The following is a 14,630-nucleotide window of genomic DNA, read 5'->3' as shown; positions in this document are numbered from 1 at the left end:
AATTACTCGATATAAAATCCTCTCTGAAGGGATCTGCGTACATTAGTGCCCCACAAAAAAAAATGAGAGGAACTACTTCGTACTCTATTTCAGAGACTGACCTTTAGATAAAAGTTTATGAGTGGTGTGATTGTCCATTTCCTGCTGCCAGAAAGCAAAAAAAGTCCTGGATGAATTTTGGAAGCGCCATTAGCTGCATTATCTCCTGAGCTGTGGATGTGATTCAAGTGGAGAAAGAAAGGAGCTTTGTAGTGAGTTTCAGACGGCGGCCTTCAGAAAGACATTTTCCATTTATCAGCAGAGCCAGACTGACTGCATGAACTTTTATATTGACAACAACGGCAGAGGTAAGATATGCATCTGTTCCACGTGGTGCACGTGTATAGTGTGGAAGAAATTATTCACCCTCGTCTCTTTGAAGGTTGTTGTTAGGTTTTGTATTGTTGATTGTCATTTATACTTAGAAATATTTAACCATATATGCTTAGAGGTGTATAATCAATTGTGTAGTGATAGGATGTGTGATCTTTAGCAGGCTGCAAAGGCTTGGTGTGCATTCCAGGAATGCACACCTACATCCTGGGAGCATGGGAAGAGGTCGTACCTTGTTTTATTGTTTTATGGCAGGATAAACGTGGCTATATCTGTTTTAGGCTAAGTGCCTTTTGTTTAGATGAACTGTTGGACTTCCAGACCAGCAGGTTTAGGGAAGTCATTTATGGGGTCACAGTCTGACCCCCCACACACAGGCAAGGTACTCTTTGTTTGTATGTAGACGTCATATGTTAATGAACCTATGCATATTCATGTAACCTCAATAAAAGAGCAGTGTTACGGGGGAGCGGACGAGAGCAACTGGGGTCAAGCGAAGGAACGACGTTTGTCCGGTTCTCTCCCGTGCACGAGAAACATGAAGAACTTTGCCTACTTCGTGTCTTGCTTGCTGTGTAATTATATTGTCTTCAAGGTTCAAGCTACAAACCTATCAGTTGTTAAACCACAATCCTGTTTCGCTCTTTGTTCTAGAAAATCTGCTGTGATATTGTGTGGGTGGAAATTAGGTCAGATGACTCAGACAAGCAAAATATTTGTCAGTTAGTTGACATCCACAGACAAACGTCTTAGGAAGACACATCGATCATATTTGCAGCGGTGAAGCTGAGAATCTGTCCAAAATCCATCCATCCATCCATCCATCCATCCATCCTCATCCGCTTTGTCCGGGGCCGGGTCGTGGGGGCAGCAGCCTAAGCAAAGAGGCCCAGACCTCCCTCTCCCCAGCCACCTCCTCCAGCTTATCCGGGGGAATACCAAGGCGTTCCCAGGCCAGCCGAGAGATATAATCTCTCCAGCGTGTCCTGGGTCTGCCCCGGGGCCTCCTCCCGGTGGGACATGCCTGGAACACCTCACCCAGGAGGCGCCCAGGGGGCATCCTTGTCAGATGCCCGAACCACCTCAGCTGGCTCCTTTCGATGTGGAGCAGCAGCGGCTCTACTCTGAGCCCCTCCCGGATGGCCGAACTTCTCACCCTATCTCTAAGGGAGAGGCCAGCCACCCTTCGGAGGAAGCTCATTTCTGCCGCTTGTATCCGCGATCTCGTTCTTTCGGTCACTACCCACAGCTCGTGGCCATAGGTGAGGGTAGGGACGTAGATCGACCGGTAAATTGAGAGCTTCGCTTTTACACTCAGCTCCCTCTTCACCACGACGGACCGGTGCAGCGTCCGCATTACTGCAGCCGCAGCCCCAATCCGTCTGTCGATCTCCGGCTCCCTTCTCCCATCACTCGCGAACAAGACCCCGAGATACTTGAACTCCTCCACTTGGGGCAGGAACTCATCCCCGACCCGGAGTGGGCACTCCACCCTTTTCCGGTTGAGAACCATGGCCTCAGATTTGGAGGTGCTGATCCTCATTCCCGCTGCTTCACACTCGGCTGCGAACCGTTCCAGTGCGAGCTGGAGGCCCTCACCCGATGAAGCCAACAGAACCACATCATCTGCAAAAATCAGAGATGAGATTCTGAGGCCACCAAAGCGAAAGCCCTCCGCCACTTGGCTGCGCCTAGAAATCCTGTCCATAAAAATTATGAACAGAACCGGTGACAAAGGGCAGCCCTGGCGGAGCCCATCACCCACCGGGAACGAGTCCGACTTATTGCCGGCAATGCGAACCAAGCTCTTGCAACGGTTGTATAGGGATCGAATGGCCCGTAGCAATGGGCCAGACACCCCATATTCCCGCAACACCTCCCACAGGACACCCCGAGGGACACGGTCGAATGCCTTCTCCAAGTCCACAAAACACATGTAGACTGGTTGGGCAAACTCCCATGCACCCTCAAGTATCCTGGAGAGGATAAAGAGCTGGTCCAGTGTTCCGTGACCAGGACGAAAACCGCATTGTTCCTCCTGTATCCGAGGTTCGACTAACGGACGAACTCTCCTTTCCAGCACCCTGGCATAGACTTTCCCAGGGAGGCTGAGGAGTGTGATCCCCCTGTAGTTGGAACACACCCTCCGGTCCCCTTTCTTAAAGATGGGGACCACCACCCCGGTCTGCCAGTCCACAGGTACTGCCCCTGATCTCCACGCAACATTGCAGAGGCGTGTCAACCAGGACAGCCCTACAACGTCCAGAGCCTTCAGGAACTCGGGGTGGACCTCATCAACACCAGGGGCTCTGCCACCAAGGAGTCGTTTAACTGCCTCAGTGACCTCGCCCCCGGAAATTGGCGGGTCATTCCCCTCTGCTTCCTCCTCGGAAGACGTGTCAGTGGGATTAAGGAGGTCCTCGAAGTATTCCTTCCACCGCCTGACAATTTTCTCAGTCGACGTCAGCAGCGCTCCGCCAGCACTATACACAGTGCAGGTAGAGCACCGCTTTCCCCTCCTGAGACGTCTGACGGTTTGCCAGAATCTCTTCGAGGCAGTCCGAAAGTCTTTTTCCATGGCCTCTCCGAACTCCTCCCACACCCGAGTTTTTGCTTCAGCCACTGCCCGAGCCGCATTCCGCTTGGCCTGTCGATACCTGTCGGCTGCCTCCGGTCCGAAATCGAGTTTTCTATTACAGTAAGTCGGAATCTGTGAAAGTGTTCTGGACACAAACTTCACATCATTCTGACGAGGCTTTGACGTTGAATTGTTAATAGGGTGACGCAGGGGGGGCAGCGGTGAGCACCTTCACCTCAAATCAACAAAGTCCAGGGCAGTGTTGGTCAAGTTACTTGAGAAAAGTAATTAGTTACTGATTACTTCCCCAAAAAAGTAATCCCATTACTTTACTGATTACTTATTTTCAAAATTAATTAGTTACTTTTCAAAAACATGACACCTGAATGCGTGATAAAGCGATGGACCTTTTGGGCCAATTCTGCATAATCCATCTTATAAAAGTGAGTCAAACAGAAAAGTGTCTTTTTAAAGAATTGTTTATTACTTTTAATCTGAACTTTATAAAAACTGCATCAAACAAACATTACATTAAATTCAACAGTCTTTGACTTTAATGAATTTGTTTAACATTTAAACATATTTCTGCACATTACACCAGATTTTAAGAAAATAAAGGCTTAAACTGTATTTCTGCAGAATCCACCATATAACATAAATTATTTTTGTGTACACACACACACACATCCTTTCATATAAATACAGCAAAAAAATTAATAAATAAAATAAATAGAATTAACAATAACATCTTTTAACAGTTGGTAAAGTGCAGAGAGGAGTAATATTGAGATTACCAAAACAGAAAAAGCTATTGCATGCTACATTTAGCCTTTTAATCCAGTCTCAGTTTGTGGCAACCCTGAAAAAGACCTGTTTTATTGTTTTCTTTTGGACTGAAACTGTGGTTATATCGCATCAGCAGAAGCTTCTCAAACCTTCTATCAGACACTCTGTTCCTTTTTGGGGAAAGCACCAATCCACCTAAACTGAACAGCAGTTCCACTGGTGCACTGGACGGAGTTGGACTTTGTATTTCATGTACATCTTTTTGAGATTTGGGAACTGATTCAGAATCTCAAACTCATAGTCTGACCTTAAAAAGTCAGTTACTTCTTTTTCTGCTGAGAAGCTTTCTGTGGGCTGGTTCTGAAATTCAAAAAAGTCCATTTCGGCTGGGCTGGCTGCCATTTGGGACACGTTAGTGTTGCCAGTTGCAGGAACAGCTTTACGACACTCTGTTATCAGGAGCTCCTTCACATACTCTCTCCTGCGCTCATCTCTCAGCCAACGAAGTTTAAACTTGGGACAAGTGGCCGCTGCGAGAAGTCCTTCTTGGCTGTCCAGAACAGCATCAAAACGAGTCTTGATGGCCTGTAACATACAACATGATGCATCTAAGAATAAAATTATTTTACTATACAATTACCTATCGTCATTATTTTGTGGGCTTTACAGCTCTAAACCATCTGTATTTTCTATTATCAATACTGTATGAGATTTAATTTTGGTTTTGTTGATATTATGATTAATATTCATGATTAATGATGATCAATGTCCCTGATATTTAACAAGGGGTGAATACTTGGTCTTTTATTCTATCATTTTAATAATTGTACCCGCTGCTTAAAACTAAGTCTAACATCCACCCACTGTGAATGGTATAATAAATTTAACAAATCCACCCAAAGCACTTAATAATAATCTTACCTTTACAATGACATCTGGAAGGCATCATAGAGGTCATCTTTCAGGGCAAGCGTCTTTGACCTCAGGCTTGTGAGTGTTGGCCTTAAAGCCCCGTAGGTGCACTCATCCCCTTGTAAGATGTCCAGAGCCACTGTCAGGGCTTCATCACAGCACAGTACTCTTTCAAGAACTGGTACTCCCTTTCATTAAGGCACTTGATTCCCAGTTTTACACACAGGGGATTAAGTTCATTCAAGGGAATTGTGATGATTCTAGAAATGGCCTCATACAGGGAATTCCACCTTGTGGATGTCAGTACCATTAGGTTTCCTCTGGCTGACTTAAGATAAGATAAGATAAGATAGAACTTTATTAATCCCTCGGGTGGGTTCCTCTGGGAAATTCGACTTCCAAAAAAAGCACAGCAACGACCAAAGTTACAGTTACAGAACTGTTATATATATATATATATATATATATATATATATATATATATATATATATATATATATATATATATATATATATATATATATATATATATATATATACACACATATACACACACACACACACACATATAAATACAGAGACAAATATAAATAAAATATACAAAGGGGATAAATAGAATAAATAGGAATAAAAAAATAAAAATACAAGTGAATTGCACATTTCAAGTATTGAGTCTATTGCACTGTTGACTATTTACAAAAAGTATTGCACAAAAGGTATTGTACAGTGAGGTGCAGAGGCACTACAGCTTAGTTGTTCCCCCCTCCTTTGTCCTCCTGTTTCCCCTCCCTCTCCCCTCCAGAGAGGAGTTAAACAGTTTGATGGCGTGTGGGACAAAGGAGTTTTTAAGTCTGTTAGTTCTTGTCTTGGGGAGAAGCAACCTGTCACTGAACAGACTCTTCTGGTTGTTTATGGCCGTGTGCAGAGGATGCCCAGCATTGTCCATAATGTCCATCAGTTTCTTTAATGTCCTTTTCTCTGCCACTGTCACCACTTCCTCCACCTGTTCAGAGGCTAATGTTGATCGACTTGCTTTAGTCCAAAGAGCAGAATATTTTGCAGTGCTACTCCTATATACAGCCTTGGTGTCTGCACAGGAGTTTAGATGTTTGTCAACATCGCTTGTTGAAATCAAGTTAATTGTGTGCGATGCACATCTGTAGTGTGGAGGGAGGCTGAACTGTGCATCACCAGATGTGGTTGAAAGAGCTTCTATGACATCAGTAAAGGTCGGTTCTTCGTCATCACCTTCTTCATTTTCAGATTCAGGGCTGACATACTCTGAATGCTTTGGCAAAATTGGATACACTATCCGTTACAGTGGCAACAACTTTGCCTTGTAGTCCATATGATGAATGGATTTCTTCAAGCTCTGCTCCGATTACATCATAGGTATGGCTGCCTCTAATTCTCTTGCATGCTAGGGCAGCCTTGTTGCGGTGTAATGTGGAATTAATCCAGTGAACTGTTACACCCATAAAACTTTTATTATTTACCGCCCAGATGTCAGCAGTGGTGGAAACAAACTCTGCCTCTTCGAGTGTAGCCTTCAAGTTAGAGTTCATTTTGTCATATTCTCTCTCAAGGTGTCCTACAAATGACTTTCTCTGGGGCAGCTTGACACCACTTTTAGTTGGTAGTTTTTCTACGATGCGTCGGAATGATTCAGAGTCTACAGTGGAAATCGGCAACATGTCCTCGACGATATAGGCAGCGACGAGCTTCTTCAGTTCAGCGGCACTAAGTGCTGTCGCTCTTACGTCTAGTTTAACCTGTTTAGCAGGAGTGGGTCCATCTGAGGTTTAACATTCCTGTGGCAGCGTGCTAGGTGCTTGCTCACGTCGGAAGTGGAATTTTTCGACGTAGAAAGAAGTTTTCTTCCGATGCAGAGTGTACAACGTACGCTTATGTTTTTGTCGCTTTTTAAAGAGTCAAATTCAAAGTAATGTCGTATTTCCAAGTATTAAATGCTGCACGATCGCACTCTATTTCTATTGTTGATTTACAGACGTGCTACCACAGCCGTCGCACACGCTTGCGTCATTGTCAGGAGACACTCTCACAAACAAAATCACAGTTTAGTAACGCAGTAACGCAACATGCTTACGGGAAAGTAAGTGTAATCTAATTACTTTTTTGCAATCGCAATCCCTTACTTTACTTGTTACTTGAAAAAAGTAATCAGACTAGTAACGCGTTACTGCCCATCTCTGGTCCAGGGTTTGAATCAGCCGGGTTCTTGCTGTGTGCCAGAGCTTCCTCCCACAGTCGCCCAAAGACTGTGGGAGGAAGCTGGAGGTCCACTGACCGTGTGTGAAGAGTCGTCTGTGTGAGCCCTGTGACGGATCGGTGGCCAACTTTGGGTCTACACTGTCTCTCACTCAGTTGAGTTATTTCAATTCAGTTTCAGTTCAGTACTTTATTGTCCCAAAAGCTGAAATTAGTTCAGCAGCAAGAGCAACAATAAAAATAAACAAAACAATGATAAAATTAGTTATTCACCATGGAAGAGGCGGGTTGCAATAGGGGTAAAAGAAACCTGGAGTCTTTTGGTCTTCATCACAGTTACTCTAAAACGACGGCCAGAGGGCAACAAGTCTGCAGTTATGAAATTGGTGGAGGGACGGATTAAACTGGACATCCTTGCAGTGCAAACCCATTTCTCCTCTGCACACGTGCTTTAACTCTTCTGCCTATAACGATGACTCTTGACTTCTCATTAATGACGAGTTTGACAAATCGGTATATCAATAAAGTAAGGCTGTCAATGCTAACGCATTAACGTGTATTAATCTGTCAACACAGTTAACGCAATTAAAGTTTTTAATGCAATTAACCGTCTGGAGTGCAGAATGACTCAAACTGCCTGAAATGTCTTTGTCCACGCATTTCAGGCAGTTTGTCCAAAGTCTGTCCATTCTGTACTCCAGATGGGTTAAAAATTTCAATCGTGATGACGCGTTAGCGCGTTAACGTTGACACCCCTGCAGTAAAGGTCTGGTTTGAGAACCATCAGAATAGGTTCTCCTGAAATACGACAGAAAAGACAAACAAGGGTAACTGATAGTAGGCGTCCAAGTTGGGAAAAGGAAAGTTCATTGATCATCTCTCACAACCATCCAGCCGGCGTACAAGTGCCGCTTCCTTTAATGTCCTTTAAAGTTTAAATGCAGTTTCAGCCTCCTGTGATTGTTGGTTTATACCAAACCTTTTAAATTCAGGATCCGTCTAGAAACGAGCATCATCGCACAAACATCTCCGCGCGCCCCTCGACGTTTATTTTATTCACTTTAACAAAACGATTCCTTCAGATGAGAACTTTTTAAACCTTTCAGGAAGGTTTTATCACCACGGTGTTTGTCTAACTAGCACAGGCTGGTGAAGGGAAAAATGCTAATGATGCCCAAAAGCTAAAGCTGAAGTTTCAAAATGCAAGTACACAAACGAATGAACAATGCTAGTCACAGCAGCCATCGTCTATATATAACCCAAGCTCCCGAATGAAAGTCTTTACCCCCGTGTGCGTTGCTGTGCAACCTTGTGAATGACCTAGACGTTGAGTGACTCTGCTTCGAAAGGACAACTCTTCAGTTCTTGGATTAAGGCCTCATCCTGTACGGTCCTCTATTGAGATGGAAATTAATATTTCAGCCTTTGACAAATGGCTTTGTGAATGCTTTTAAAACTCTATTAAAAGCTGCCTTTGGATTTGAAGGAAATGAGAATCTGTGCTACTTCAAAAATTTGGAGACTGTTTTTAAAAGCTGACTGACAGAAATAGAAGAACTCCTGGTACTTTTTGGGGATAACAGGTAACTCAGCTGACAATAACTTACACACTCTGTCCTCGACGCTTTGCACCGACTTGAAGGGGAAATCTGGATATTCTGTAACGGTCTTTGGAAGCAGATATGCTGAATTTTTGCAGCAGATACTAAACGGAGCGTCTGTGCAGCTGTTCAATGAAGGAGAAGAAAATAAATATTCTTCTGCCCTTACTGCAGAAAGTCCTCCATCCTCGTCTCTCCCTTCTCTTCCTTACTTCCTTCTCTCCTCTCTTCTCTCATTCCCTTCATTAATAACAACAGCAGACTCTATAACCTCACACTCGAGGTGCTTGCCCTTTCCGCACTCCAAGATATACAAGCTACTTTCACCTGACGAGGTTAATTGAGATGTGAAAGATCGCAGCACAACGAGCGGCACGGTCACTCCTGGGCGTCGGGGCTGCACTGAGCACGCCTGGTTACCTGCCCTTTCTGCAGCTGTAAAAAATGAGATGGACGCACTGATTAACGCGGCATTTTTGCACAACCCGTTCAGGCTGTTTCACACACTCGCAGTAAGTAAAACAGGAGGAGGCAGCAGCAGATCCACAGCCTCTAGGCCCCGTCAATATTTCATTCGCTGTTAAATATTCAGCACGTGTTTCCTGCCAAAACCTCGATAATCCAGTTATGACAAAACAACGAGATGATCTGTGTTCGGGAAAAAGATCCTCGTGTGTTTTTTTCTGTGAATTTCCCACACTAGTGTCACATGTTTGGGACACAACCACAGTTTTCCTCAGAAAACTCGACATAATCGTTCCACCGCAACGAAGCTGAAGAACAAAATGTTCCCTCTGAAATCAACACAGCTTCTAAATCTGTACCAAATTATCTGAGATTCAAATAATATTCTTGTCACGCAAAAAACTATAAAGGCACGCATAATAAATTCATCAGTACACAGTTAGTACAAACAAGCGAATGGCACGCGGGACAAGTCTCGGCAGTCCATCTGCATCTAAGGTCAAAGGTCACTCTTCCGAGGAGGCCAATGTTCACATTTTGGACAGAGAGGACAGATGGGTTGAAAGAGGAGTGAAAGAAGCCATCATTGTCCACTGTGAGCGACCATCTTTGAACAGAGGCGGGGCTTACGACACCAACTGTCTGCCATCTATAATCCAGTTTTGAGATCCCTTCCCAGACGCCTTAATGCCCACTCACATCCTGGGCCATCTGACCTCAGGAAATCACATGATAGGGTGGGGCCAGGTTTCACAATGAGCTCACCCGAAACTCTGGCTGATTGTGACCCACACCCGCTTTCACGCCTTGGCTCAGGCGATTAGAGGATCATCAGGGGGTCCTTTTGTCCCTCTGTGGGGGGAAACTCCCACTGGGTTTGAATCAGTCTCCACCATTTGACCTTAGAACTGAAGAAGCTTCTCGGATGAGAGGTGAAACGTCTTCAAGCAACTTAAAGAAGTCCAGACGCTTTTCTTTCCAAGCTCCTTAGACTGCTAATGAAGCTGAAGGCCTGGTTTCTCTGTGTTTCAGAGGTGCGTGGTCCTCACAGAACAACCACGCTTTAAAAGTTTAATTTCATAGAATAGGATCCATTACTGCAGATTAAACTACCCAACCGATTACAAAGTATTTAAATGCATAATGATACTAAGTGCACTGTCCCATTGGTCGTGCAGCACTCAGCTAACGTCAAGATCTCCTGAGGCTGTTTTTTCCAAAATGTGAACATCTTTTCCATTTCACATTGCTGAAACTGAAATCTTTGAGTTTGGACTGTTGGTTTAATAAAACATGACATTTTCCAGACACCCTGGAAAATGTTTCCAATCTTACCTTCTGACATTTCATACAAGAAAAGATCTGAAAGTGCGGCATTACTCAGTGTCACCATGACATGGTTAACAACGACTGTTTAAATCTTATTTTCCAGTGGGGTGGGTGATACCACGGGGGGACCGGCCGCTCTCCTCGTTTCCGAACGCTGAACCAGAAGTTTGGTGTTGTTTCCAGTCGTGAGACTCACATCAGCTCAGAGCAGCTGTTATTCTCAAAGCTCTCGAGTGTGTCTGCCAGCCTTGAAACGCTCAACATCCTCGGCTTTTATTAGTGAAGGGAGGCAGCGTGTTTCTGATCCTGTACCAGTGTTTTAAAATACCAACAGCCTCAGTCTGGAGCCTCCCACAGCAGGGCTCATTAAGGATTCAGGAGAGGAGGCTGTGCGTGAGAGAGAGAGAGGGGGGAGGAGGATATAAAGGGAGTTTTAGCACTAAACAGGCCTTGAGTATATCACTCACTCACACACACACACACACCCTCTCTTGCCTCACCCCTTATCCAATCACACTTAAGCATGATGATATTGTCCATTAGCATTGACTGGCTTTGCTGATGTTAGCACAAAGCGTGGTACACGCACACACTGCCTCACCTCTCCCCTTGAGAGATTCATTAGCAGGTCACAGCGGCCGACTTCGACATGCTGGATGTTAGAACGCAGAGGGAGACATGACGAGACACAGGAAGTAGTTTCAGGATGAAACAGAGCGTGTCAGGATGTGAACACGAGCGGAGGAGATGCTCGAAAATGTACCCACTTAACCCCAAAAAACCGACGACGGTGATTTTCATCCACTCGATGAATAAATATGCGTTCATGGTTTTTTTTTTTTTAAGTTGTGTCTTCACTGGACGAGACTCACATGGACCAAAGGACATGTTCCCAGCTTCATTATTTAGTTTTTCTTAATGATTCACTTTCTTTTTAAACTCATTTTGGAGCCTTTTTATCGGATCATGATACATTTTTCATTGTATGGGGGAACTATAGGAAGAATGCTTCAGTTTGTTAAATTTGCCATGTATTGTTGTCCTTCATTATGTTTTGATGGAAAGTGTGTTTTGGGGGGCATCGGGTAAAATAAGCCCAATGTTTGTGTTAACCGTGCTGAACCAAACAGTGACTCCATCTTTACCAACTTCAGAAGTTGACCAGAAGCAGAGAGACACAATAAAGAGTGAAGGGTGAGCAAACCAAATAAGCAGGAAGGACAGAACAAGCTGATCTAAGCAGATGTTTTCAGTTAAATCCAAAGTGAATTTAAGTGAAATACCGATAAGGAGCTAAGGAAAAGTTTAAAGTCTTACAGAAAGGCAGTGTGAAAGTATAAACGTCTCCAAACTTTCCTAATTTGGAGCACTTTCCCACCTGAATCCACACCTCCGAGTAGATAAGTCATTTATGAATGCAGCAAAAGTCTCCCATCTGAGCACCTACACGGCTGAGCTCATTTGCATTTGCACAGAATAATACCCGACTGTGCAGTGTGCAGTGTTTCTGCATCTAATGACCCTCCAAACTCACTGATCTATCGCTCAAACTGGAATTCACTGGATTGTGTTTCTTTGTCTCAGCGGTACCAGAGGACACATTAGCAGTTCGGTCCATTAAGAGAGGGGCCGTTTCCCCCCCGAATGTTAACTGCTGCTAAAGCTAAAGTGAACGCCGAGGTCAGAGGCGCCGGCGTTCGGGTCGGTTTCCTGTTTCAGTTCCACTTCCGTCATTTACTCCCCCCTGCTGATGCTCTGAAATGGGATTTCGAGCCGGCGCACAAAGCAGCGAATGACAGCGCTGGCAGACACTGGAGGCAAACTCATAATACACTTACACGCTGTAATGTACTCGCACACGCAGCTAATATGGTGGGGGTCCGTGCGTGTGCTCGATGCAGGTTTTTACTCATGCACGCACAAAGAAGTGTTTGTGACTCACAAACACGTGACGGTTGTGATTGTGAGGAATCATTTGCATCCTTGTTGCTGTAAGTGCGTCCACATTCCACTGTGTGTGTGTGTGTTGCCATGGTGACACCGCGAAGTTATTGCTGTATGTGCTCTTAGTGATGTTAATTCAACTAATATGGCTGAGCGGAGACCAACAACTAGTCTGCCAACGAAGGGAGGGAGGGCGAGCGAGAGAGGATCAGTCTGAATGACATCACAAAGGGAGAGAGAGACAACGAGAGAGCGAGGAAGGCGATGTATGAAAAAGGGGAAGAATGAACGAGTGTCCTGATGCTCAATCATCCAGGGAAGTAAATCTCCAAAAGTTGATTCTGTTCATCTGGACGTAGCGTTTCGTGGGAGAAACATTTCGTCACTCAGTGACGTCTTCAGTCTCAGCTGACTGCAGGTTTCAATCTTATATACAGGACATTTGCATAATGACTGAAACCAGTCATTAGGAACTGATTAAGGTCAGTTCCTTAATCTTAATTATGCAAATTCTCATGACCACTGACCAAAACCCACTGATCCATGGCCATGAGTCCCATTCACAGAGAGTTGGGGAATGGCTGTAATCACAGCATTGTAAGATGGTGACGCATTTTTTTCTAAACACCGGGTCTCTGTGGCTTTTAAAGCCCAAAACATGCTGCGCCAAAAATTGGTCCACCCCAAGGATCGGGTCCCCCGACCAAACAGAGTAACATAGTGTACACTGTTAACTGCCAGGAGGATTGGCAGGTTTTATACATCGGGGAAACCAAACAACCTCTGGCGAAGCGGACGCCACAACACAGCAGAGCCACCTCGTCAGGCCAGGACTCTGCAGTCTATTCACACCTACAGGCCAGTGGACACTCTTTCAATGATGAGGATGTAACATCCTGGACAGGGAGGAACGCTGGTTTGAGGGCGGAGTCAAGGAGGCCGTTTACATGAAAAGGGAAAGACCATCTCTGAATCGAGGAGGGGGCCTAAGGGTACATCTGTCACCATCTTACAATGCGGTGATTGCAGCCATTCCCCAACTCTCTGTGAATGGGACTCAGTGGTCATTGGTCTTTGATCAGTGGCTGTTGATCAATGATCATGAGAATTAGCATAATTAAGACTGAAGAAGTCACCTGGATGAGTGACGAAACGTTTCTCCCACAAAACGCTACGTCCAGATGAACAAAATCATCTTTTGGAGAATGAAAGAGTGGTAACAAGGTAGTGAAAGGAAGGATGGGAAAAGGTGGAGTCCAGACTTCAGCATCAGTTCCTGCAGGTGTTAAAAAAACCAACACCCCCCCCTAAAAAACAAACAAAACAAACAACACGGGTCCATCCGCAGGTTGTCTGTCAGAGAATAAACTGGTGATGGGCTGGTGTCCAGGGTGCAGACTTCATGGCATCTGTGATTTAAATAACTTTTTACTCACATTTTACTGAACTTTTGAAACACCGGTCGTGTCCAAGTGCTGTTAAAAGATTGTGCTTTGGTTCCAAACACGGTCGTTCTTTTGGAGAAATGACACGCTGGAAGCCAGCGCTCCCTCTCCTTAATGCCATAACTCGGCGCGCCACGGTGCATACGTGGCACGATTTGACAAAACGGCATTAATCAGCGGGATGAGAATGGGCCGGCACGCCAACAGGATCGATTTTTAGTTCAAGTCGAACTCTAAGAACATTTTTAAACATATTCCCGCGGGAGATCACGTCAAAGCGAAGGATAAATGTGACAGCTTCAGACTGTGACGCTTTTTTTCTGAGAGCACAAAATGTCAGATCTGCTCCATCCATCCACTGTCAAACACAAGTGCAAATACAGGAAGTACTCACATCAAAACTACAAGTAAAATATATACAGGTATATTAAAAATAAGACAAGCTTTTACTTGATTGACATGATATCATTTGGAAGAGCTTTCCAAAAGGCAAGTATTGTCATTTTCTTATTTTCTATCCATTATATTACAGTAAGTTTAAACGGACTCATTCTGCTTAGATTCGCTCTATGGACTCCACTACAGGAGCTTTGACTGACTCACATCTCCTCTTCCTTTAAGGCCACCTTCCCTTTAACCCAGATGTCTGATTACCTGCTCCGTGCACACACAAAGCTTAAACAGCAGACGGAAAAGGCATCTGCGCTCTTTCTGACATCACACAGCGCCTAGAGTAGAAAAAACCTTGACACAGTGTTTAGAGCAGTCCGAGTTCACGTCTTGGATTACTTGTACATACACTGAAGTCAGTATTTGAAAGACGATCATCCACGACTGGAACGGAACAAATACGTGACAGATAATACAGAAAAGCAAAAACGTCCACCTTAAATTCTCTGCTTAGGTTGGAGAAAATCAAGATCAGGGTAAAACAACTCCTGATCTGAGAGTTCGCTGACTTCCAACCTC

At 44.6% G+C, this 14,630-nt stretch overlaps 1 protein-coding gene and 1 pseudogene across 2 annotated transcripts in view; both read right to left on the bottom strand.

Moving 5' to 3' along the window:
- LOC146664350 (glutamate receptor ionotropic, delta-1-like) overlaps positions 1 to 14,630 on the bottom strand; it is a 612,588-nt gene that overhangs the window by 510,511 nt on the left and 87,447 nt on the right. The gene's annotated exons all lie outside the window — the stretch shown is intronic.
- On the bottom strand, positions 3,794 to 6,342 carry LOC146664351 (uncharacterized; annotated as a pseudogene).

This window comes from Rhamphochromis longiceps, linkage group LG8 (assembly GCF_057381845.1).
Source record: "Rhamphochromis longiceps isolate RC_006_pf linkage group LG8, R_longiceps_female_GT1.1, whole genome shotgun sequence".
Classification (NCBI taxonomy): domain Eukaryota; kingdom Metazoa; phylum Chordata; class Actinopteri; order Cichliformes; family Cichlidae; genus Rhamphochromis; species Rhamphochromis longiceps.
Note: the sequence above shows the minus strand (reverse complement) of the source record. Positions and strands in the feature narration are given on the sequence as shown.